Here is a 24,730-nt window from a genome sequence, read left to right on the forward strand (position 1 = left end):
GTGGCAGAAGGGGATAGGACGCCCGAAGGAGAAGGCTGGAGAGCTGCGAGCTCGTAACTTTTGTAATTGAGTTTAGTCATCCTGCCTTCTCTATGCTTTCTCCTTCACTTCTCTCTTTACTCTCCTCTCGCTCGCTCGATCTCTTTCGCTCGCTCATCGCACTGCCTCTCGTGACTTTTCCTCTTTCTATCTGACGGATCGTATACCGGAACCTCCATCACTGCGATGCCATCCGTTCGCCTACCTTCCACCCACTCGCCGTCCATCGAGAGCACCTTTCGAGTTTTTACCTCGACGCTCAGAGCTCGCAGGTAATATCGTCGAAGCGAAAACTGTTAGCGAAAATGCGATGACGCTGAGAGAACACGAGTTCGCGCGGGTTTTCTCAAACTGCTGGACGTACGTCCCAGAGATACGATACGTTGGCTATTTGTATACAGTAAGCAAGACTGCCAAAGTATTTCCCTCGGAAAGAGAGCGTACGAAATCTTACATTAAAGACTTCCAAGAAAAACGTTGACTTTTGAAGAAACTTCCGTAATTTTGTAATCAAAGCCTTATCATACGACCGTCACGATTTAATTTATTAAAAGCAGAATATAATCTCCAGTCAGTTAACAAATTTAATACAGATAAGTACTATAAACGTAAAGTAATTTTATACATTTCAGATCTGTGTAAAACACTTATATTCTTCATATTTATTTTTTAAATTAAAAATGAATGCTCTCGTACGTTTTTACACAAAACTTTTAATTTACGCAGGCTAGTGCAAATATTTATATAATTCGCATGCAAAAAATATAAATTTTATATGACAAATAATATATTTTGTTTCAAATTCAATATTTGTTAAAATTCAAAATAATACTTCAACTCGTAAAAACTTATCTTTAAAACTTTATTAAAATTTAGAAACGATTTTTGTATTACTATGTGAAAGTTTAATAATAAATTAATTATTACCTGTTATATTCAATAAAACTGTTACATATATCATTGTTATATATAAAGATTATATGTCGTGTATATAATATCACACTGATCAATTACGAATAACATTCAATAGGATCATAAAATGTAATTGTTGTATCTAGGTTAAATTGAAAAATATATCCTACACATCGAGAGACTGTGAACCCTTCAGGGTGTTCAGAGCGCGAGGACAGTTAATTAAATTAAATCAGTCGTGCGAGGTAATGGCGAATGCTGGACGCCGTCGGTGGCCTTTGTTCGTCCGTATTAAATGGTGCCAAGTGGAAATGGAAATCAATATTTTCTCCAAGCACGGTCACATGAGTGGTGTGATAATTCGCGATTTTCGCGCGGCGCATCCCTCGACTGAAATCCGCGTGCGAGGAAATTTACGGAGATTTTTCAGCGCCGAAAGATTGGCTCGTACGTACCTGCGGTATGACCCGGGACACGGGCTTGAATACGTGCTAGATACGCGAACAGGAGAGAGAGAGCGTGGAGAGAGAGGGCATACCGGTGGAGGATCTGGTATTCGTGGCGAGAAGAAGGCATTACTTCCTGGGAAGATAGTCGGTACCCGCGGGACCTCGTAAATCGTTGCGCTGGTCCGAGAAACTTCAAACCTAGAGCGGATATCTTCGACTCCCTGGCAATATCGAGTGCCAGAAGCGAGCTCGCGGATTCTTATACGAGCTGACACACTTCATATTTCACGTACGTAATATTTTTCACGTGGTCTGCACGAGAAGCATTAAGTAAAACCGTTATTTCCTTCTCACACCGACCGTATCGCGCGCAATTTTGCGTCAACTGTCGACTGTCTCTGAAAGAATAAACATTCGATATTCACACTTGCATTAAATTATTATTCAATTATCGTTATTACTGTTGCGGAAGGTGAGCGATTTAACGCGTCATTTTACGGACGCGGCCGTTAATATTTAATTATATTACAACATATCAATTCTCGTGAACGCCGCGCGTTTTGTAATTAATTAAAATATTAACAAATGGCCGTCGGGGTGTCGTAATGAACCGCGAACCACGCCGCAATCGCAATTTCGTGGCGTCGTAAACTGCAGATATTTTAAAAATTCAATTGCAGCGGCGACTCGTATCGTTAAAGTGGAAACTACCCAGGGCTTTCTTTTATTTATTTTATTTGCTCGGTGGACTCGACCTATATGACTACCGATACAAGTAATAAACGTGATTCTTAAAGACCAGAATAAATGTACCGTTGTATATTATAGGTACAGGGAAACTACGTATGGACAAATAAATACATATATATATATACATATAAATGCTATTACATCAATATAGATATGTGCCCTAGTCGGCGAATTTCGATCACGATAGTTTGTTCGATAAAAGCCGTTATTGTCACCGACATCACTCCTCTATTACCGGCTCACACGGAACACTCGAGTCTTGCTCGGTGGAAATTTATGGCCGAACTTTAAGCCCCTCCTGTAAGGACGATCAACCGCATCCAGTGTCAACGATGGATATAAGCGCGTTCGCCACCCTACCTTCCTGCTACCAACTCCCCGTCAGGAATTCCAGATTTTTCTTACGCGTCGCGGCCCGTTAAGAAAGCGGCCGAGCCGACGTTTTATCGCGTTATACATCTTGGACGCTGGTAACGTATATGGTAGGTCGGAACAATGTTTTATTATCCGCCTGCTACCCCTATGTTCACCCTTCCACGCCGTTACGTCTTTCTTTTACTTAGAATTTTACGATTCGATTTTATGATCGTAACGCCGCCGAGATCTTTCGGCCGTTATATACCACGTCAAAACGACGTGTCGTAGCCTTCCTGCGTAACCCTTTTTTTCGCGACGTGCAAAGTCCCGATGACGAGGATTTATGTGCGACAGAACCGTAACATGAAAAGGTCCAACACGCGTATAGTAGTATCCGAGTATCTTATCTATCAAAGAAAACTTTCTGATTCGCATTTCATCGACACGATATAAAGTAGAAAAAGATTCAAAGAGATGAAAGATATATACTATATATATATATATATAGCAAGCATAAAATAAATATTTTAACAAAAAAAGACTTTAATAAAAGATTTCGGAGATTTAAAACTTGATTTGTATAAAGAGTGAGAAAATAATTTAAATTATTATTGTTAACATTCCTTTCTTAGAATTAGAAGTTAATGATGAAAATTTAAATTATAATCATCTAATGTATTGAAAATTAATATGTTAAAAAAAAAGAAAGTGTTTTTTCTATTAATGTTATTTAACCTTTTCTTACTTTTCTTTCAATTTTTACATCATTCCCATTTTACATATTCTCTATGTGAGAGTCGATGATTTCATTGACTAAGGAACAGTCTTCCAGGGAACGCCTGGTACCGTCGTCGTGGCTGTCGTTTCACACCAAAGGTGATGGATATACATAGTTACGTAGGTACTTAATGGCTCTCCGGAGAGTTTTCAGTCTCTCACATGTGCCTCCAGGCGGCGATCTTGCCGCTAAAGACTTCCTCGTAACGTACTTCGATCCGAAGCTCTTCGGTAACGAGCGAGATCGATTCTGGCTGTGAACGAGATCGATCGTGAGTCGTACGTTCGTAACATCAGTTGCAACGGTTTGATTTTCATCGAACGAAATGCGAATCGGAGTCGAAGGAAAGACCAGTGTGTTCTCTCTTCCCTGATACAAAGAAAAGGAAACCGAAACCTTTGACGAAATCACGTCAGCCGGGGAAGAGTATTTTCTTGGTGGACAAACTCTGCTAAAGTTCCATGGTAAAGGAAACTCTCGTTTCGGAGGTTTTCGATCGGATCGATGGTGCGGCTCAGTGTGCGACGTGATGCCGGTTATAGCCGTAATTCGAAGGTTTACAGCTCGTTGGAACGGCTCGTCGTACTGACCTGATTTTTATTGAACGAAGCGAACAACTAATTGTAAGTAGCACCAACTACGTCGATTCGGGAGAAATTGGTACATTGTAACGCCGATAACAAATAGAAAAGAAATTGGCCGGCGACCTGGTTTTCGCGCAGCTTGTGCTCGGACTTCTCTCAAGAAATAAGAAGTCTGACATTTGACACATTGCGCCGGTAAAATAAAAGTATACTTATATCTTCCTTTAATGTACCATTGTTTGTATCGAACTGTGACGTCTGCCAACCCGATCATAACATCTGTCCAGTTAATGTGATCGCCATCTCTATTGTCTGTATGAAATGTTTTCTTATAAAAATTACCGCAATGTCTTTTAATAGCGTCAATAGATCTTTGTGTGATATTTTGAAAGAAAAAAAAACCGCACCGGAAGGATCGATAGTACGTGTAACGAGCGTTCGGTTCGACGAATAATCGGTTACTGGAAATCGGCTTAGGATAATAGGTACTTTTCAACGACATTGTGAGGAGCGATTCAGCGGAATCGGTCGTTGAAGAAAAGGTAAAAACGATCATGACAGGCAGGTCGTCAAATGTATTCAGCGTCGTGAAGACAACCTCCTCCTCATGAACGAAGGGTCGCGACTTTTATCTGATCCGCCGTAAAGCTGCCATCGACGACTATCTAAGGATGGAACGTCGTTTGAAATTTCGCCGTTTACACCATCACGCTCTGCCGTATCGGCCGCCCCTGCTTTACAATCACTACTATTAAAGGCTCGTATATCAAATAACTTATCCCCTCATACGCGTTTCACGCGGAAGGAACCTAATATCATCGATTCTTCCTTGGTGCTCTTAAATCATCGCGCAATTCACCCCGCAAGAGCAGGATACCTGCTTCAGCTTAACCCGCGAGAATAAATCTGTCTTCGCTATCAACAGACTCTCAGCTCGGAAGAATTACTTTGTTCAGTGAAATTCTTAATTCATTATTTCTCGTCGACGAGTGCGCGATAATTTTCGTAATTGTTTTAACTTCGATTAATCGTCGTGCGTTTCTTAAAGGAACGAAAGAAAATTAATCGACGATATGAGATTAAGGGAGGTGAAACGATTTCAGACAATTCAATAGAAATACAGATAATGTCGTGCAAACGAAATATATCAGAGGGGAAAGCAATTCGAGGCTTGCGGCAAAAACTGCCATTAACATCCGCTACGGGGGAGAATTGTTGTTTTGCAGCCCCGCGTATCGTCACTTTCCCGCATGCAGACGGTACCATTAAATACTCATAAATCAAAGCACCTTAAGCCATCTTATTGCGTCACTGCTTTGTGCAAAAGGATTCGCAAATTCTACATCGACTACTCTTTTTTTATTTTTTTTTTATCTCAGATCGCTATCGAAAACGATGTCGGCACATGTGCCATGTACCTAATAATCGTTCTTATATCGCCTCGTAACTCGGATAAAATGACTCAAAAGACTGTAAGTATATCGGCACGAACATTATGTGATAGAACGACGCACTTCCTATAAAAAAAGTCATTATTATGACGCTACTATGGAGACGTTACAATTTACTAGGTCAATTTCACCCTAAGAACAACCATAATGTGTCTGTAAAAGCATGATGTCAATACCAATAAATGAAAGACTCTATGGCACACATTATGCTTTCATATTGATATTGCAATGCTTGTGTAATAATCTTTAATTATATAATAACTTTATTTATGATAGAACATTAGGCTTTCTTATAAACTTTTAAACATTTAATTAATATATTATTGAAATTCTATTGATGTGCTGTTAATTTTTACGGGAAAGCTATTATGGTGTTGAAACAGTGTCGCATTTTGTGGCAAGAAATATAATGAAATAATGAATTATAATAAATTTTACGCAGGATAAATTGTATTTTAAAAGTAAACTCCCAGTCCTCCCCCCCCCCTCTCTCTCTCTCTCCAAATTAATATTATAGAAATAAAAATAAATACAAGAAACCAAAGCAACATTATCTGTTATTCAAATTTTGCATGTATCAAGTCTGTTGTATAAAATAAATATGAATGCCATATCTGAAAACTTGTTACATATGATTGCTATTTACCCATTTAAATTGAAATTGTTTCTACTGAGTATAATTGTAATGTTCTACTCAAGTTCGACAAGGAAGACGTTTAACGACATCTATATAGAGACTATCAAGTGGTCGATTGCACTACCGAGATTACAAGTGTACAGTGTCGTATTCGTACGTCATGAACAGTAGAAGTCCCTCTGCCTGAGTACCCAACCTGCTGGTACCATAATCTGACGAGGCACCGACCGCGAAGTAAGAGAACCGTTGGTCCATTTCGAACGTACATTGCGTCTCGGAGTCGTAATTTGCAAGTCCGGACGCGGTTCTAACTGGGCCAAAACTCCATCCTACCAAGTTTAAGCGAGCTTACGCTTTAAAGCTTATGTTTGTTTAAGGAGTTGGCGTGTTGCCGTCGTCGAATACGCAGCTACGTCTCCATGGCGGTGGTGTAAGTTAGCGCGCTCAAGATCAACACCCACCAAAAATAGAACCCTTAATTACGAATCAAACTTCAATCTCGCGTAACTGCAAATTCGAGTTGGGAATTACTATATTCTGCGCTGTGTTCCTTCTACGAAAAGTTCCTTCCTTAAGATTTATATATTTTCTTAGTTATATATTCGGAAAAATTATTTAATATTTAAAAAATATAATACGCGAATAAAAAATATAATAAAATGTATGAAAAATAGAACACGAATTTACAAACATAACGCATGACATAACGCATCATATAAAATACAACTAATAAATATTATGATAAATGTTGTCACTCTCTATAAGATATAATGATTAAAATAATCAACTTCCAAGACAATATTATAGATTTCAAACAAACGATTTTTTAAATGTAAATCTAAGTTAATGTCAAGAGTAGCATAGATACACGCGATAATCAAACTTCTCTTTAAGTTTAAGAATAAGCATGCAGAGTTTATCAGTAAATTGAGATGCGACGTAATATAGAAAAACCGAGGAGAACCAGCAATGACACTGGTTCTTATGAAAATCAATGATGTATTTGCCTGCCTTACAGCTACGGTATATCCTTGAATTATGAGTGTATGCGAACTTAAACGGCTGTGCAAGAGTATTGTTATGCCATGCCAGTATTTCGCGTCAGAAAGTCATCGTAAAGCCACGAAAAGAGAGAAGGGAAAAGAAAGAAGCATCGTCTTATTTCGTTTGGCCTCGCTCCCGTCCAGTTACGTCACGATGGGGTTTCCAGTTGGGATATCATCGCGAAAATAATATATCACGTGTATCAAAGAAACGTATCGACTGTGCGTGTACAAAGGATGTCAAAATTGTCCAAAACATGTACTCGATTCAATAGTCAAAAGAGTAAAATACAATTTTCGTTTCTTTTGATAAATGCACTAAATTGGAAAAATTAAGTTAATAACTATTCTCGTATTAATACTGTATAAAAATTATTTTTTAAATGAGTAATATTAATAAGAAATAATGAAAGAAACAAGGGATAGCATATTAAAAAAAAATTTTATATAATATACGATATACATAATATTAGTTTCATTAATTATATTAATTAATGTTATTAATATTATGTTTCACATTTCCATCATAGCTATATTCCAAATAGTACAAAAGAATTCTAATAAATATTTCAAAACAATTTATAAGATTGTTAAATCTTTAAATATAGTATGAGCTTATTTATTCTTACTTAAGAACAATTTACTCATGCATGAGTAAATGATAGGAATATGAACTACATTTATAAAGAGTTTGGACTTTTTACGATGATTGTATACGATGTAAGAATAATACTCTCTGAAATGCGAGCTGAATTCTTTTTAGTTTCACGTCGCGAGCGATGTAAGGATCATTTTCTCTGAAATTTAGCAAACTGATATTCTTTTTTGGTTTCAACGCACAAAACGTCCACGGTTCCTTCGTCCGATGCTCGTGTCAGAACTTACCGAGAAAACCGCCGGGAAAAGAAGGAAGGCAAAAGAACGCCGTGTTACTTTGGTCGAGGGGGAAGGAAGCTCTGGCTCCCGACACGCTGATTCGACCCAGCGCAGCGTGGCACGTCACGATGGGATTTCCGGCCGAGATATTCTCGTGGAAATAAAATAACACCGGCACTCCGGCCGTATATTCATAACTGTCGACAGCCTCCGACCTTGCGCAAACGTTTGCGGCTCGAGTCGCGGAATTAAAATATCGCAAGGAATTTTTAATCTTTTATCTATAGAAGCGTCTGTATACGTTCACTTTGAATGAAAAAATCTGCACTGATAAGTTAATTTATAGCTTGATTGCTTTACGTTAATTTACAAATACAAGTAATGGAGCTAAGCTCGCATTTCAGTTTATTGGTAACTTCAGAACGGCAATTCAACTCTGCTTGGCTTAAGGGTTAAGGAAGGGTAGATTTCCTGTACGTATCGAGTAGCTGTGCGTTTGTCACGATATCACATGTCGTGCTTTGGGATTTAATCCCGTCGTATGTAGATGCGCGCGCATGCACGTATACAGGAGTTACGAGCTAAGTAAATCCGCGAAACAATATCTCGCAAAAGGAAACCCTTCTAGGGAGATCGAACAATACCTCGTGGTCGAGTAAGCGCGGGACGCAATGCGCTACGAAATAAGAAAGCGATTCTTTTGTGTACCGAAGATCCCCATTCTTTGAGCGACCAAACGTATCCCGGGTAACTTGAATAAATCGTGGATTTGAGGAGCAATAAACTCGATCCTTTCCCGGTCATCGATGTCTAGATCGTTCTCGTTGACTCGAAAGTCCTCTCTTTCTGTAGGTAGCACGGATTATCATAGAAAGGAGAATCGGCAAAATTTTAACATTTGAGCCTGGCTTTCAAAATACGTAAATCCGAATAATGCACACGAATTTCGTTGAATAAATATCGATCGAAACTTTCTTCGATGATGTAATAAAAATCAGATTTGATAAAAAGATGAGAACTTTTTGCCTTTTACAGTACATCTATATAAAACATTAATAGAACACAGTTTGCTATTACAGATACTTTAATGCATTTGATTGAAAAGGATAAAGTGTTTATTTGAGCAAGTCATATTAATGCATAGACTGATCATAAGTTATAATTCAGGGTGGTCAAATTCAACTATAAAAAAATTTTTTCTAGTTGAACGTTGAAATAATGATGTTCATACATTATTTAAAGTCAGATACATAGACGAGGTAATTCATAGTAAAGCGCGGTTTAGTGAAGAAAAATTAAATTCACTTTCATATTGAAATTATCACCAACATAAATAAATAAAAAAACAACGATATTATCAGTAAATGTTCTGTATTAAAAAGTTAAAAAAAGGCATTTTAATATAGTTATAGACTTAACGTACTTATTATATTCTTCCATTTTTTGCTATTATTATATTTCAAATAAATTAAAAGTTTCTTTAAATCAAGATTTTGAGAAAATTAATTTTTAAATTGATTTTTTTTTTAATATGGAGAAAATATTCATCAAGATTTTGAATTGATCTAGTATAACCCCTTAAAAAAAATTGTATCTAAATGACATCACATCTTATAAAAGAGCTCTTGAAATATTTTAGCCTGAGTGCAAAATAGATTAATGCAGCTATATTTGAATAAGTTGAATTTTGTAGCCAAGCCAAAATTGTTTATTATAAAATCTCTTTGCATCATCCGTCGATCTTCCACGCATGAAGAATGATGCGCGTTTTGTATCCTATGTGAATTACATGGGCGCGCGCGAGCGTAAGAAACTGGATGGAGTTCCCGTTCGGCTAGGAAGGAAAAGACCCTTCGACGCGGTAGTGCTTTCACGTAAGAACGCCTTTTCATTCCCGCAATTTACATCCATTTGTACCGAGACGACGCGGCCGATACACCTGGCTCACGCTAACAGCGGCTGAAAGCACTCGACTAGACCTATTCGGAGCATCACGCGGATATAGGGCGCGTTCGAACGCGCGGAAAGGTGCCGAATGAAAAGAATCATTCCTTTGTCATAGTTGAGATATATAGTCACGCAATAATACGGTGAAGTAAGGCGAAGTAAGAGGACAGAAGATTCGACGCTGTTGGATAATATTGTCGCGTTCTGCCCTCGTTCTTTTACGAACCAATTTACAGCCTGCAGAAGGGGCAAATGAACTCAGCACTTTTGCTTGATTGCGACGAGTAAGCAGTCACTTTGGCGCTATCAATTTTGTAAGTAACATAAACGCTTTCTCTTTTTTCCTTTTTTTTTTTATAGTATATGCAGATGCATGTGCACGTTGAATATTGTTAGAAATGCTCGTAAATAGAATTCGTCACGAATCAAATTAATGGAAAATAAGAGGATTCAAAATATCAAGTCTAAATTGCGAACTTGTAAATAATGATCCGAGTAATTAACATAATAAAGAATAAAATGATACCAATCTTAATAAATGCAAAGCATCATCATTACCTGACGGAGCGATGCGATGTCGACTAGTAAGAAACAATTTCCTTTGTTGGAACGAATGTTACGAGACTACGTCTGATGAGGAGATATAAGGAGCGAACGAGAGGAGAAGGGGATGAAGAAAACAAGGAGGAAGATAAAAAGTTTCTCTATCACAAGATAACGTTGTCGAGCTCCGACGTCATCTTTTATGTCCCAATTTACGCCTTGGGGAGAAGAGAAGGTGGCGGACGGGGTACCTTCTCGTCGTGTTTCGAAGGGGGTGAGGCTGCTTAGATATAAGATGAAAGGCTCGTGTAGAAAGAGGGTGCGCCAAGGCAGAAATAAAGGAGGTATCTTGCTCCCGGCATCCCTTACCTATGAAGTTTGATTATGTTTTTAGGACGTAGAGAAGAAGCGGATCAAATTTCGCAGCCACTCAACCCGGCCTCGGTGTCCGAGCACGATCTTCTTCCGTACGAAGTATATAACCCAATCCTTTCTTATAGTTTCGTTTTCCGACAACTCCGTATTCTTTCTGGTCAAACAAATCAAGTTCCTATAAACACGTAATCTACTCCTGCATTATATTGCAATTTATATTAATAATCCGATGAATCACGAATGACAAATCGCCACCTTCTAACTTTGCTGTTCGTTCCGACGATAGACAAAATTGTTTCTCTTCCCTACCGCGTGTTTTCAACATACGTGTGAATCGTAAGCGCTTGCGTCGGCACAAATTTCTGCATGCATTTCATTTCGTTACAAAAGCTTCAAATTACAAAACAAACGGCGTTAACATCCGTCCGAATTAATGATCGTGGAAAACCGATGATGACAGAGGACGGGCGTATCAATGGAAAGCCCCCGTGTCAAGCTGCTATGACGAGGTAGAGCTCGAAAACATTTTATGCGATATACGCTGCGGCCAGGAGTCCGCATTGTTGGCCCTGTCAACTGCACACACCTACCTACGCACAGTCAGGGCGGACATACATACACGCCTGTGTGCACGAGCAAACTATCCCGTCTGACCCCAACTGGATTAGGCTCGGACGTGCACATACACACACACACACACACACACACACACACACGCACACACACACACGCGCGCACACGCACACGCACACGCACGCACACCCACACGCAAAAGATAGTTCTATATATAGTCGATTGATCACCGATAAAATTTCCCTCTTCCGTTCTCCTCGCCATCTTCCCATCGGTCGACGTCAAAATCCCTCAGGTTTCCGGAGCTACCAGTAATTTCTCGTCACGACTTCTTTCTCCTATATCCCACACGCGCGTGAGATGGTACTGACGATACCAGATTAATCTCTCAACGGAAGCGACGTGATATCCCAGGAAGTCTTACAATTAGTCTCAGCGTTACGTACGACAAGACTGACGAGGCTCTTGTTAATCTTGTTTCGTGACCGCGAAGCATGAAGTAATTTTCATGCGATATCTCACGGGGATAATTTTATCGTTCTGTAAATGTATTGTAATTAAATAAAATGTACGGCGCATGATACATATATCATAAAATGAAAATTTAAACATTTAATTTCTTCCAAAAGTTGTCCTGTAATCACGATATGATTGATATTGCTATACCCGAAAATTGATATATATTGATATATCGCGATACGTTTTAAATGTTGCCGAATGCTAAACGTAGTATGGTGTAAATTCTATTTTATCTGTAATCTACCGATATATATATCAGTAACGTATCCCTTTCCAAAATTTTCTGCTATTTATTATGTAACAGTTGCCACCGGGAACCAAATTATCTTATGCATTTAAATTTAAATGGTATGCGAATTAGGCGGTGAGTGCATCGAGTTACCAGTATTGCACAACTACGGATAACGTTTTACGGGAACACTAGAATTCCCTCCACGAAATAGATCTTTAATTGGATCCTAAGTCAGAGAGAGAGAGAGCGAGAGAGAGAGAGAGAGAGAGAGAGAGAGAGAGAGAGAGAGAGAGAGAGAGAGAGAGAGAGAGAGAGAGAGTATCGCCCTATTTAACGTAATGTGCGTCGAAGCGTGACCAACGACGATCGGTAGGTTCGTCCTCGAGAAAGCTACTTCGCGTGCTGATCGCATTAACTCCGGCGTGGCCCTGCCTCGAGGGCACGTTTTCCGCATAGCCAATATCAAGCAGCCCCGGTACGTGCGGGGGTATACAGCCCCTGGCAAATAATCGGAGAATACGCTGAGTGTTCTCGCACCACCGGTTAAAATGCCCAGTGCGCATGCTAATGGGTTACATCGAGAAGCGGGTATCCTGTCGTTCGGCTATTTTACACCGATTTTCGTTAAATTCAATTTTTCTCTGCTTCCGTGCACACCCCGACAGCGAGATAAGAAAAAGGTCCTCTACGTGCCGCGGCGACACGACAAATTACTATCGCCCTCGAAAATACGAAAGGAAAACGTGGTTGAGTTAACCATAACGTGAGAGGAATTCGGATCCAGTATTAATGATTGGTAATCGCCATCTACACGCGACCAGATTTTGATTATAATTACAGCACTGGAATGATAATATCGATCTCATTATTTCGACATCATCGCTGCAACAACGAATGTATAACACAGACGTATATAGAAGTGAAATATTATTGAAAATGCGTCATTAAATAGAATTTTCGACGAGATAATTGAAGCTCACAGAGAATGAACGAATCTCATTAGCTAATTTACCCTGGATGGCACTCTTTAGATATTAATGATAAACACTATGAACGACTTAGCCGTTCTCATTAATTCTCGCACCCAAGTTCTCGCTCGAATGAGCTCTCCCCGCAAGCTTTTTCATCTTAACGATGCGTGTTTCGTTTCGAACAACGGGCTATGCGCTATTGTACAGCTGCCTGAGATAATAGGACCCAACGAAAGTCGAGCTAATTTTGAATAATGAGCGTATATTAAATTCGACCTGGATAACGCCAGCAGCAACGTGGTGTTTGTGACGAGTTGCCAGCTACTCTTTACCGAGATATACTCGAGCTGTTTCAACCTTTAGAAGCGGGGTTTCGCACTGAGACGGGTCCTTAACTGGCTTTAATCAAGTGAAAACTTCTCGGAATGCTGAACATTGCGTTCCACATCTTCCGACGCTTTCGACGCTTTCGACGCTTTCGACGCTTTCGACCAGATAGAATAAGAACTATCACCTGCACGATGATTAACTGTAATGCTACAGTAATTAACATATCTTTAACTTCTAATTGATCAAGTAACGAGAAGAAATTATGATATATTACGATATATTATTCGGATATAAAAATATAAAAATATTACTAATACATGCAACACTAAATATTTTTACAATATTTGTGCGACAAATGACATAGACAAATCTTGCCAAAATATTTTTCTCAGAAAGTCTACATACTTTTTTGGTGAAAACATTATCGGAGAGATTCGACTCGGAGCGCAAACTCTTGAAAATGATAAGTGACGCCCTGGCTTTTCGTGAAAGAGACGGAGAGTTGAGTGCCTCCTTCGGGCTGAGCCAACCAGTAAACAACGATTTGTCATCGAGACTAATAACGGCGTTCTGCTCGGAGCAATATCATACACTGCACCTACTTCCGTTACCGCTTTATTTGTCTCGATTCCCCTCGGTACATCGACCGGCGGAAATTTCTGTGAGAGGCAATATGAGCCATTGGGACAAAACGAATCTTGCGGATTGATGACCAGCTATTAAAAATTTCGTACGCGCGGTATGTCGAAAAATAAATGGCGAGAAACGTATGGAGCTTTCGGTCATGCTTTATTAACGACAATGTCGCGATACATTTATCCTATTTGCGGAAGTACGGTGCATATCGCATCACTGTCGAGACATTAAATCGCCCGTTTGTTTTACCATCGCCTACCACATCGCGCGTCCTTGTGTTGTTTGTCAAGCGTACACACGATATGTCAAACGTTTTGAACTTCTAAAATCATTTCATTCGATCCAACTGGCCGATATTTCAGTCCCAATATAACCGTCCAATATCCGAAAAATGTTTCATATTATAACTTTGAATCGAGAGAGAAAGAGAGATATCCGGCTCTGCGCTTTTCAACATCGATACATCGAAGAGCGTATAGAACATCGATTCACTAGGTCTTTTTATATTCCTCGGTGTGCGTATCGGAACAATGACATCATGGAGCGATGCGTAAGCTTAATATAGCAGCTCTGTGAAATTTCCATAATCATGGCTCCGTGTCATAATTCTATTGTACATGAACGCGGTGCAGAAAAGAGAGATGGAGAGAGAGAGAGGAAGATATTGCGGCCACGTAACTTTAACAAACACGTACGTACATAAATATATATAAAATATAGCGTATAATAAAAACGTATATCGCGAATGTTTCACATTATTAGGTAAAGCATAATGTAAAAATATGTTTTCCAAAATTCTTTTTAATTTTAATTAATTTTACGCATATTAATTATACTTTGCGCAAATTACTCTGGCAACTATAAATATATACTTATTCATAATTTATTTTAGTGATACTTTTCACATAAATATAATATTGTTCAATATTCAGTCATGTATAATATAATTTTGCGTTTAATATAAATATCAGAGATTAAATAAAAATTATCGGCTAATTATTATACATTCACCAGCAAATGCATCGTTATAAAGCAAAAGAAAAGAATGATAATGCTTCCGTGAGATATCTGTTGTTCATCCGTTTTACGCCGGAAATGTATCTCGTTTCTCCATTTAAAGATTAATTACAGCCAGCAGCGTGTTGCGTCACGTGCGCAACCTTCCACTGTTCGCCAGCGAAATGCATTCGAAGCCGCGAGATATCTTGCGCATGCAATCCAGAGAGCTTGCATTGGGAAGAATCGCAACGGCGCATCCGTTCGTGCACTAAAGGGGGGTGAGAGATAGTACATGGGGCGGGAGAGTGGCAAAAAAGAGTTCAATTTACGACGTCAAAGTGGCACAGGGAAGGACGATACGGCCAAATCGGTAGAATCCGGTGCGCTGTAACGTACGAACGTAGGCGAGATGGTCGGATAAAAAGCGATCCGGCGAGGCGGCGGGAGAAAGAGAGTGAGACAGGAGTGAGGCAAGACAGTAGTCAAGCTCGGCGTATACACGTACATCGCAGCTTAACGGGAGGCACGTTCAGAACGTGAGAGACGTGAGGGTGGTCGTTCGGCTAGGGGCGGCATTAACGGCAGTAAGCGGCAAAAGCGGGGTCTCGATCGAGTCTCGTATACACACACTTGCATATCCAACGTTCACGCACGCGTATATAGTATACATACACGCGCCGATCTACAACACGCCGTCAGGTCAGGGCACCTTTATGCTCACACAATACGCGCGTCGCGTCCTCTGTATTCGTGCACGCGTATACGCGCCGAGGCAGTTCAAATTGGGTAATGGGCGATTTAACATCGCCCACGGACCATCAGATAGCGCAACGGGACAAGGAGGTGTTCTAGGCGCGCTTCCAGGCTTCCTACGAGAGATTTCCGTGGCTACGGATTAGCGGTAAGAACAAACGCGTCTGGAGGCGGATAATGCCAACGGGGTAAAAGGAGAGTAGTCTCGGCGGTAGACGAAGGAACCGAGACCGTGGAAAAACCTTCCTGATTGCCGTAGCCCACGGGCTCCTCTCGTTCGTTCGACGCGTTTCCTTGCCCTTGCAGCAGAAGGCAGAAGCAGGAGAAAGGAAAAAGTGTGGATCTTCCAAGTCAAATGGAAAAAATTAAAACTATAAACGTCATTCAAATCCTGCTATTAACATTTAGTTCGTATGTGGAACACGCCGTGGAACTTTAGTACTCCCACGTTACTCCTTTCCCTTACAGTTTCACGAAACTTTCCTCCCTCGACAATAAAAGGGATCGAGAAGAAGGTGAATATGATACTACCGAGCGCATAATGTTCCCTTTTAATATTGAACAAAGATCGAATGATTTCGAGCTCTCTATAGTTCACTAATTATAGTTGCTACGATGGTCGGTGCGACGAAAGGATTCGCATAAATTTATAAAGAATCAAAGAGCAATCTTATATATTCACGGAGAGTTTTTAAGCGGATTGAAACAATAAAGACAAAAACCAGCTTGCCGCAGTGCGTATATCTCGCGTTGTGAAAATTATAAAAGTATTTTAAGCTTGTTATTCGCGTGAAAATTTTACACACCGAATCCAATCTCCGCGGAATTATACAAACTTTTCATACTTTTTGTATTTAGTTTGCGCACGTTAACGTTGAGAAATATTGAGCTCATCACGCATCTGATTATGCACTGCGATAATTACCGGACGCAACAATTTGCCGCACGTGTTGTTCAGTTGTCTGAAAATCACCCTTTTAAACGGCAGCGACGGGCGAGATTAAACACAAAAATAATCTGCATTGCAGAGAGATGTATCTACGTTTGATCATTAATTTTGCCTTCATTCGGTGCCGAACCCGCGGGAGAACTGCACGAGTCGACCAACGATTCGCGGTTATAGCTATTAAAATTACTGCGCGTACAAAAGCCAAGCGAATAATCGAACAAGCGTCCAAAAATATCGACATTTTCCCTTTGTCGGAGCAGGCGTTTCGCGTTTCATGTATATAAGATCGTAGGTACCGACCATATGCCTTCCCCGAAAATGTTAAAACCATGCAAACGACATTGATGTCTGACGAGATCGGCCTTTTTTCACCCGTGTTGCAGCGGACGCGAAATAACCGTCCGGCACGGAGTGATAAATGTGTCTTAACTTGACCATCTGCTCGACGTCGTTCGTTCCTGCCCATATACGCGTACGCGTACACGCTACATCCGCGTCGGACTGCGCCGACAATACGGCGGCATTATTTTGCATCGATTTACATAACGGATAAAACGCGCTACTGCGGCCGCGCGGTGTTGGTAGCCTTCGCGTTGTTGAAATAGTTGGGTTACATTTTCGGAACCGCACACTCTCTATTCACATTCAAATATTTTCGTCGATTTCATTACGTCGCGCAACGCGTTGTTAACCAACATCAGGTATACGTATGTAGTATGACGCAGCCGTATTACAACTTATTATTAAAACGTCAATTACGTCAATTACGGCAATTACGTAAAAATCGAGAGAGATAATAGAAAACTATTTAAAAAAAAATTATTTCGATATTTTTTTCCATTATGTATTTTCTTAAAATTATGACTGACGTTGAAGGATTCTTGAACTTGACGTCATTTATCATTAAATTAAATAGAAAGTACGATAATTACCAGCTTTAATTAATTAAATTATTACGAATTATTCACTTAACATTTTCCCCTGATAAAATAGCCGCAGTGATAATCCTCTCGCATTGTTGGAATAATTTCTGAATCATATTTTCGTAACGACGAGCGTGCTGTATTCACATTCAAATATTTCGTCAATTTTATTTTGGTTACCAAGTTACCTTGTTAACCTGCGTGAGAGATATTACATTATATTAAGAAAAAAATATAATTACGTAGGCTGAACAAGCAACTGCGCAAATTCAAATGCTAATATGAGAGATTACGCACACATAAGTTTATTTTGCAGTGATACTACAACATCGTCATCAAAAACGTCTTGCTTTACTTCTGAAAATGTTTACTATTACGATAAATGGAAATACGATGACCACTAGTGACATTAATTAATTGATTTTCGGAGTTATTCAATTATTCAGAGCTCCAAACATGTTCACGTGCACACAGCTTTCGGAAGTAATCGACTGATAAACCTCATTATTAGCGTACTGTTATGCTATTGGGCAAATTAATTCATTGACTGTTAATAATATTGATTCTACTCTATCAAACAATACCACATGTATATCGACAGATATGATAATTAATAGCTGCTACTTACAGACCGTCATAATCCTGCGAATTTAATGAATTTTTAACATTGTACGACTGTTACATGCGGAACCGCTTCGTAACAATAATCCTATTTTCCGATCGGAATAACGCAAACCGGATGTAAATGGTAGTTTCTAGGCTATATAGTCGTACTTCTCCACAACTACAATGTGTTCGACTATTCAAACAAGCATCGAACATAAAATTTAGGTTACGCGAAAAGGATTTTCGTTGCAAGCGCGCCGTGCTTTCGATACTATATAGTTGGTCGAGTGCGATCAGAGCGGCGGCCATAAGCCCGGATTAATTGTGTTCAAATATTAGCGGCGTAGCGATAGTACAAGAGAATAAAAGAGGAAAGAACAAAGAAATGCAGTAAAGGGGGACTAGAGAGAGAGAGAGAGAGAAAAAAAAGAGACAAAATCCGAGAGAGGTAGCATCATATCACAGGATACTACATGGGCGGCTATGGCTGACCCGAATTCTTGCATGCGAGCTTACGCCGCGGGCTGAAAACTTGCTGGCGCAGGAAAAGCTTCGCTGGCTGATTCAAAAGAAATGCGAGAAAATGCCCGTGGAGAAATTCAGAAAATCATGCCAGCTCACCCCCGACCGTTACAGATACAAGTATCGCCGCACGATACAAGTATAAAACAGCGGCTCAACGGCATCGACGACTGGAAGATCGATTGCAAACGGCGTGTACGCGCCTACACCGTTATTACACGCGTCACATGCATTTTCTCAACTTCCCGTTTCCGCCGGCTGTGGCATCCCCGCGAGAAAACATAATTTCCTCTCGATACAATGCGCCGGTCGGAACGATTTCATCCCCCCCGTTTCATCCCGCGGCACGACTCGCCTTGGTGGACTCGCTTCCAACGTTAAGACGAGAACGCTCGATATTTTTATCTTCTTACAAACTGACATTTTCTTTAGCACGTCAATTCCGGTTTGTCTTACCGTTCGACACGCGCGTGTCGGTGTGAATTCTCCGTCCATGTGACGTATCGCTTGCAAGCATTACATAATATCTATTGTATATAAACGGTTACTTAGTAAATGCGAGAATAATCGACCAAAGCACTCGATAAAACAAAAATTTCCTGCACGCTGTTATCGTATGGATATTATGGCATTGATGTATGCGTCTATAATAAGTTGCGTACTCCCCCGTGTACTCTCGTCGCGATGCGGCGTCAATAAATTACACGCCAATGAGAGGGCGCGTTTGTTATCGACGTTTAGAAAAATCATCGGCGCTCGAAAGGCACTCCAGCAAATTCCAATACGGACGACGCTCTGATAGACGAGACGCCTGCCTTCCTATCGCGACGGGTTATTGGCAGTACAGATATACGCCTGTTTTACGAGATAGGCGGTGCAAGGCGGACGAGTTTATTGCCTTAATATTAGATACAATGTTATCGTCGCGCGAGCTTTATATCTGCCATCGTCGAGATTGCCGCTTACCATAGACGCTTAGGGGTCAATAGCAAAATCTTGACGAGCATCCCATTTATCGTGAAACGTCGTTTAACGTCTCTGTGAATCAAAATGTAAATGAGGCTTTCGCAATCATGGGATATCAAATGTGAAGAGGTGCACGAGAGAGCTCCTGGGCATTTCCACGTTTCCAATCTAAATCACGCAGTTGTAACAATTGAGAGAATTTCAGGAAAACATAGTAATTCCAAACCTTAGAGGTATGTGATGTCTGTGATGTAAAAATTCCAGATAAAAAAATAGCGCAGCATAGAAAAATGATGATCATTATAAAATTCTTCCGTATCATCAAAAGTTTAGTAGATAGTTTTCATTAAAATATATAAAACAATTGTTTTTTATCACTGCATTAGATCTGACAATTTGTTATTTACAAAATTTTTCCGAAATTTCTTTCAATTGTGATATGTAGGTTATATAAACTGAAAGAACTTTCAGAGCACACGCTTCGAGGAAGAAAAAGAAAAAAATGAAGATAGATATACCAACAACAGCGCGTAAGTCGCGGTTGATTTCGTTGCAACGTTAGCCACACATCGAAAAAGAAACTCGTAGCGTTCGCAAAAGACGATACATTGGAAAACCAGGATAAGAGGAAAAACAAATAAAAAGGGAAGCAAAAGACGAAAGAGGAAAAGAATGAAAGATACTGTTGCGAATTCTATGAATTCACACGTATCTACATCCTCTCCTTCGAGCTACCACGTGATAACGGAAATGTCTCAGCTAAAATCACTACGAGATATATGTTTTTTTCTCACACAAAATAAAAAGCAGAACGTCAGAACCGAGTAATGTACCGAGAAAAATTATTCGAATACAGATAAAAGTTTTTAATAGATTCTTACCGTGTGAACAGAGTTCATCAATTATTTAATGTTTAATTTAATTATTATAAATATCAGTTTTCGTATAAGTTAAAAGTATTTCAATATACATATATTATATTACATATACAAAATATATATATTACATATACATATACATATACATATACATATACATTTTTATGGAATTAAAACTTTAGTATAATAAATAAGATAAATTATTATTGAGTCCAATATTCTTTTTTTTTTGCATTTACTTCACTTTCTCTACCTTCTGTTATAATATAACAAAGTTAGACAAGTATACAGGATGAAAAATTTCAAACGTAATGTTCAAATATGTTGAAAAATATGAATAAAATAATTTTTTTAATCATCTAAAAATTATCGCAATATTTTAAATGGAATTATACGATTTTGTTATGTAATATAATTCCTCTTATTTTTTATTCTGCAGAATATTTTATATACACAATAATTAGAAGAATCATATTATGTAAAAAAAATCTTCATTTCACATTTCATTTTAAAAATGAACATAACTTTTATATAGCTTTGAAATTGATTAGTTTTAAATAATTTTATCATTTTAATTGCGCTTGTCAGGCCATATAATTTCTCGGCCTCGGTGGTCTAATGACTCAAGCTCGTACTTCCGCTCGTACGGAATATAAGAGATCCGGATTCAAGTCCTGGCCGAGGTAATATTTTTCGCAATAAGTTTATTAAGAGTTTCAACATATTAATATCTTATAATAATATGATGCTTGATGGTAGCATCAAATTATTAAATTGCTTGTCAATTTAATTCGCGATTATTAGAATAGTTTTAATTGCGTTTATAGTCCGGAAAAACAATTCGGCGCGCAGTTCTAAAAAGACTACAATAGTATATATGCAAGTACATATATAGTGTATATTAGTAATTCAAGATTAAATTATTTTAAAGCAATGAAAATCCAACTTCGACCGTAATAGATATTTTTCTGTTTTGAAACATTTTTTCCATTTTCCATATTTTTCGAGATATTGAACCACGTTACGTTTGAAATTTTTTACCTGTACACATTAAATATCAATTAACCTGAAAATGTTAGCAAAGATTCTTTCAATTCTCAACAAAAAATTAAAAGAAACCTCGAAAGGTAGCGACTCTATTTCTAAAACTAGGGATGCATCATTTGTCTTTGTTGTTCACCAAATAATAAAGAAGGATAAAATATAATATATCATGCGCTTTATACATTATTCGGAACGTACCCTTGCATAACTTTATCGTGAATCGATACCTACGTTACATTTCTCTTTGATTGTGTTTGTTTTAAAATTAATAAAATGTATTCCGGAAGCATAGCGACGCCAAATCTGACGCGACCAAATATTCCTGCGACTATTCCTTTGCCTTGTGAATATGGCTGACCCGAATCCAAAGACGTGTCCACGTCGACACAAGGAGGAACAATTGTGTGTCTCACGTTGCATCGTGTGGACGTGAGAACGGTATGCAGGCGAAAGGACGACCGCGCAGAATTCGCGGTAACTGTTTCCCGCATTCCTCGCGTGCGCTAAGTGATGCGGCGGAAGCACACAATGCAACCGCGGGCGGATAATCTTCACGCAAATGCGAATAATGGGCTCGAAGCCAAGCTGAAGATCGAGCAGACCCAAGTCCGGATCCTGTAATGGCCGGTTTAGTTTAAGCAGTTTTTGTTCGATTCCATGAATTATCGTTAAACGGGGGACGGCGTTTATCTCCGGCTAGCTCGCTCGCTCGCTTTGGATGACGTCTGTCGCATCGACGTTTCCACGCCGTTCGAAGCGCAGGATCGCCGGCGGATATGAGCAAGAGGATAGATGTAGGATACGACGGCCGTACTGAATTCGCAGTAACTATTTTCCACGTCCGCATACCAACCGTCTAGTGGCGTACCGAGAGAACGCGCGACGCGGCCATACGCGGTGCATACGTTGCATACGATGCACATATACGCGTATGTACATCTCCACATTACACGCTCGCCGAAGGAACGGGAAACACGAGTCATACGTACGCATAAGTCACACTTAAATATTCCAAGCACGTAGCCAACGTGAAAAAGTGTACAAGGAAGGTCGGAGATTTTAAAATTTACGAAAAATACTCCTTCGCTGGCTTCCCTCCATTTCGACGGACGCAAACAAAAAAGATAATCTGCGCCGAATGTGGAGAACGCGACATCAACGCGAATACTAAGAGAAACTTGTCCAGGTCCACTTTAAAAAGAGTATACTCAACATATTTACTTTACTTATCATTTCACGCATCCACTGTGATTTATCGAGTTCGCGGTTCCGTCACATCGATGCATCGGTACATCGGTACATCGGCGCATCTCTTCATGTGCAAGATTTTTACTTTGTGTAAGTCGGCGCGACATTCCCCGTAAAAGCGCGCGGGAAAGACAAGGCTGACGTGAACCACCAAAATTTCCGTCACGTAAACCGCAGAAAGACTCGTGCGACTCGACGTCGAATTTCGATTTTTGTGAAAGAAAAATTCGCACGTATCGTATTTCGCACGTTCGATTCGATAGAGACGACTTTACAAGGGACCACTGAATGTTACGTACCGTCATGGTTACAGAGTTGTAATACTCGTGACCGCACCGAATTCAACCGTAACCACTTACCGCGTCTGCGTAACATTTCAAGCGTGCCGTATATCGAGGGCACGATCCGATTACGTATAATGCATGCAGTGCATACAGAGCGCAGAGGACGAGCGGATACGACATTCGCGTATGCATCGCGCGCGCATGCATTTAAATGCGCAGAAGACAGTAAACGAGAAATGGTCAACGATTCCATACAACCGACTGTAACCGGCACTACGCCGCCAGTTTTACTGGCAACGATTTGATGGCACTAATTTCATAAGGACATAAAACACGGGCGCACCGTCGTCATCGTTGTCGTCGTCGTCGTCGTCTCGAGGAGCGCAAATGTTTGCGGAGTGGAAAACGCGCGACATCCGCTGGCAAATGTTTCTGCCTTCTTGCACGTGCTACCGCTCGAAGTTTCTAACAGCGCGACGCTCGCAGAGGATACGAAGCGTATTATTATCCTCCAAGTAATGCTATTTTATAACTACACTCGTTAGATAAACATTTGTGAAAAATATACTGAGATGGAAAAGGATGCGTTCGCAAAAAATAATCTTGATAAGAAAAGCAAATGCAATGTAGTAATGGACTTTTTTGTGCATGAATTTTCATATATAATTGTAATATCATAATATTACATATTTCATAATTAAAATTATGCATTTAAACTTTTTAATAAACAAGTACATTCATCATTTACGCATTTCAGACAGCTTTTACACAATATATTGTAAAAGTATGTTTCTTGTAAAATATAAAAAATTAGCTTCGATTAATCGGATAACGAGCTTCGCAAAAAATGCAATAATTCCGGAAATCGAATCCTTCTCCCTCAGGCGCTGTTATAATAAAGATACTTGAGGAATATGCATCGATCGGAGCGCAATACGCAGTGATACGTATCTCTCGAATGATATTTATGCCTGATTAATCCAGCTCGCGGCAAATTTATCTGGCGGTTAAGTCCATTATAGTAGAGCAGCTACATCGTGTCTTGATCGAAAACACGTTCCGTAATTGTCTCGGATAGCGATATATTACTGATTCATTGACGAATAGACTCTTATGGATTCTCGCCAGTGAAATTTAACGTTTTGATCACTTAAAAAATCTATTAATATCTAAATCTATTAATATTAACCTAACTATTTATCTGTGTTATAATTATACGTATATATAGTAACATAATGATTAATAATACCTATTTTTTAAAATGCAGCCACATAATAATACTAAACTATGCATGAGTAATGTCGTATGCTTTAAGAACTGTATTAACGCTGATGCTGACTCTAAAAAGAATCGAAACGTTCGTCTTTATGGAAGTACACGCTATCAAGATCTGCACTGATTAACATTATTTTCTGATCACGCTCCAACAATTACTTTATACTCTCATCTGCCCGTTTTCCCAGGATTAATAATCAAACTGTTTTATATATTTATAAGGTAAAATCATTATTTATGTGATTTCATCAGTTTTAAAATGCTCCTCCTATTATCGAACT

The 24,730-nt window shown here is 39.4% G+C and overlaps 2 protein-coding genes across 6 annotated transcripts in view; one reads left to right on the forward strand and one right to left on the reverse strand.

The window, feature by feature from the left end:
* LOC105149352 (adenosine receptor A3) overlaps positions 1-21,716 on the forward strand; it is a 457,094-nt gene extending 435,378 nt beyond the window's left edge. The window contains exon 8 of the mRNA XM_087414058.1: positions 1-21,716. This exon is cut by the window's left edge and continues 30,203 nt beyond it. The gene's annotated coding sequence lies outside the window, so the exon portion shown is untranslated.
* The window catches only part of GluRIB (Glutamate receptor IB), a 226,289-nt gene that overhangs the window by 150,078 nt on the left and 51,481 nt on the right, over positions 1-24,730 (reverse strand). The window lies entirely within an intron of this gene.

The sequence above is a fragment of the Acromyrmex echinatior genome, chromosome 15, assembly GCF_024713525.1.
Source record: "Acromyrmex echinatior isolate Ae372 chromosome 15, ASM2471352v2, whole genome shotgun sequence".
NCBI lineage: Eukaryota > Metazoa > Arthropoda > Insecta > Hymenoptera > Formicidae > Acromyrmex > Acromyrmex echinatior.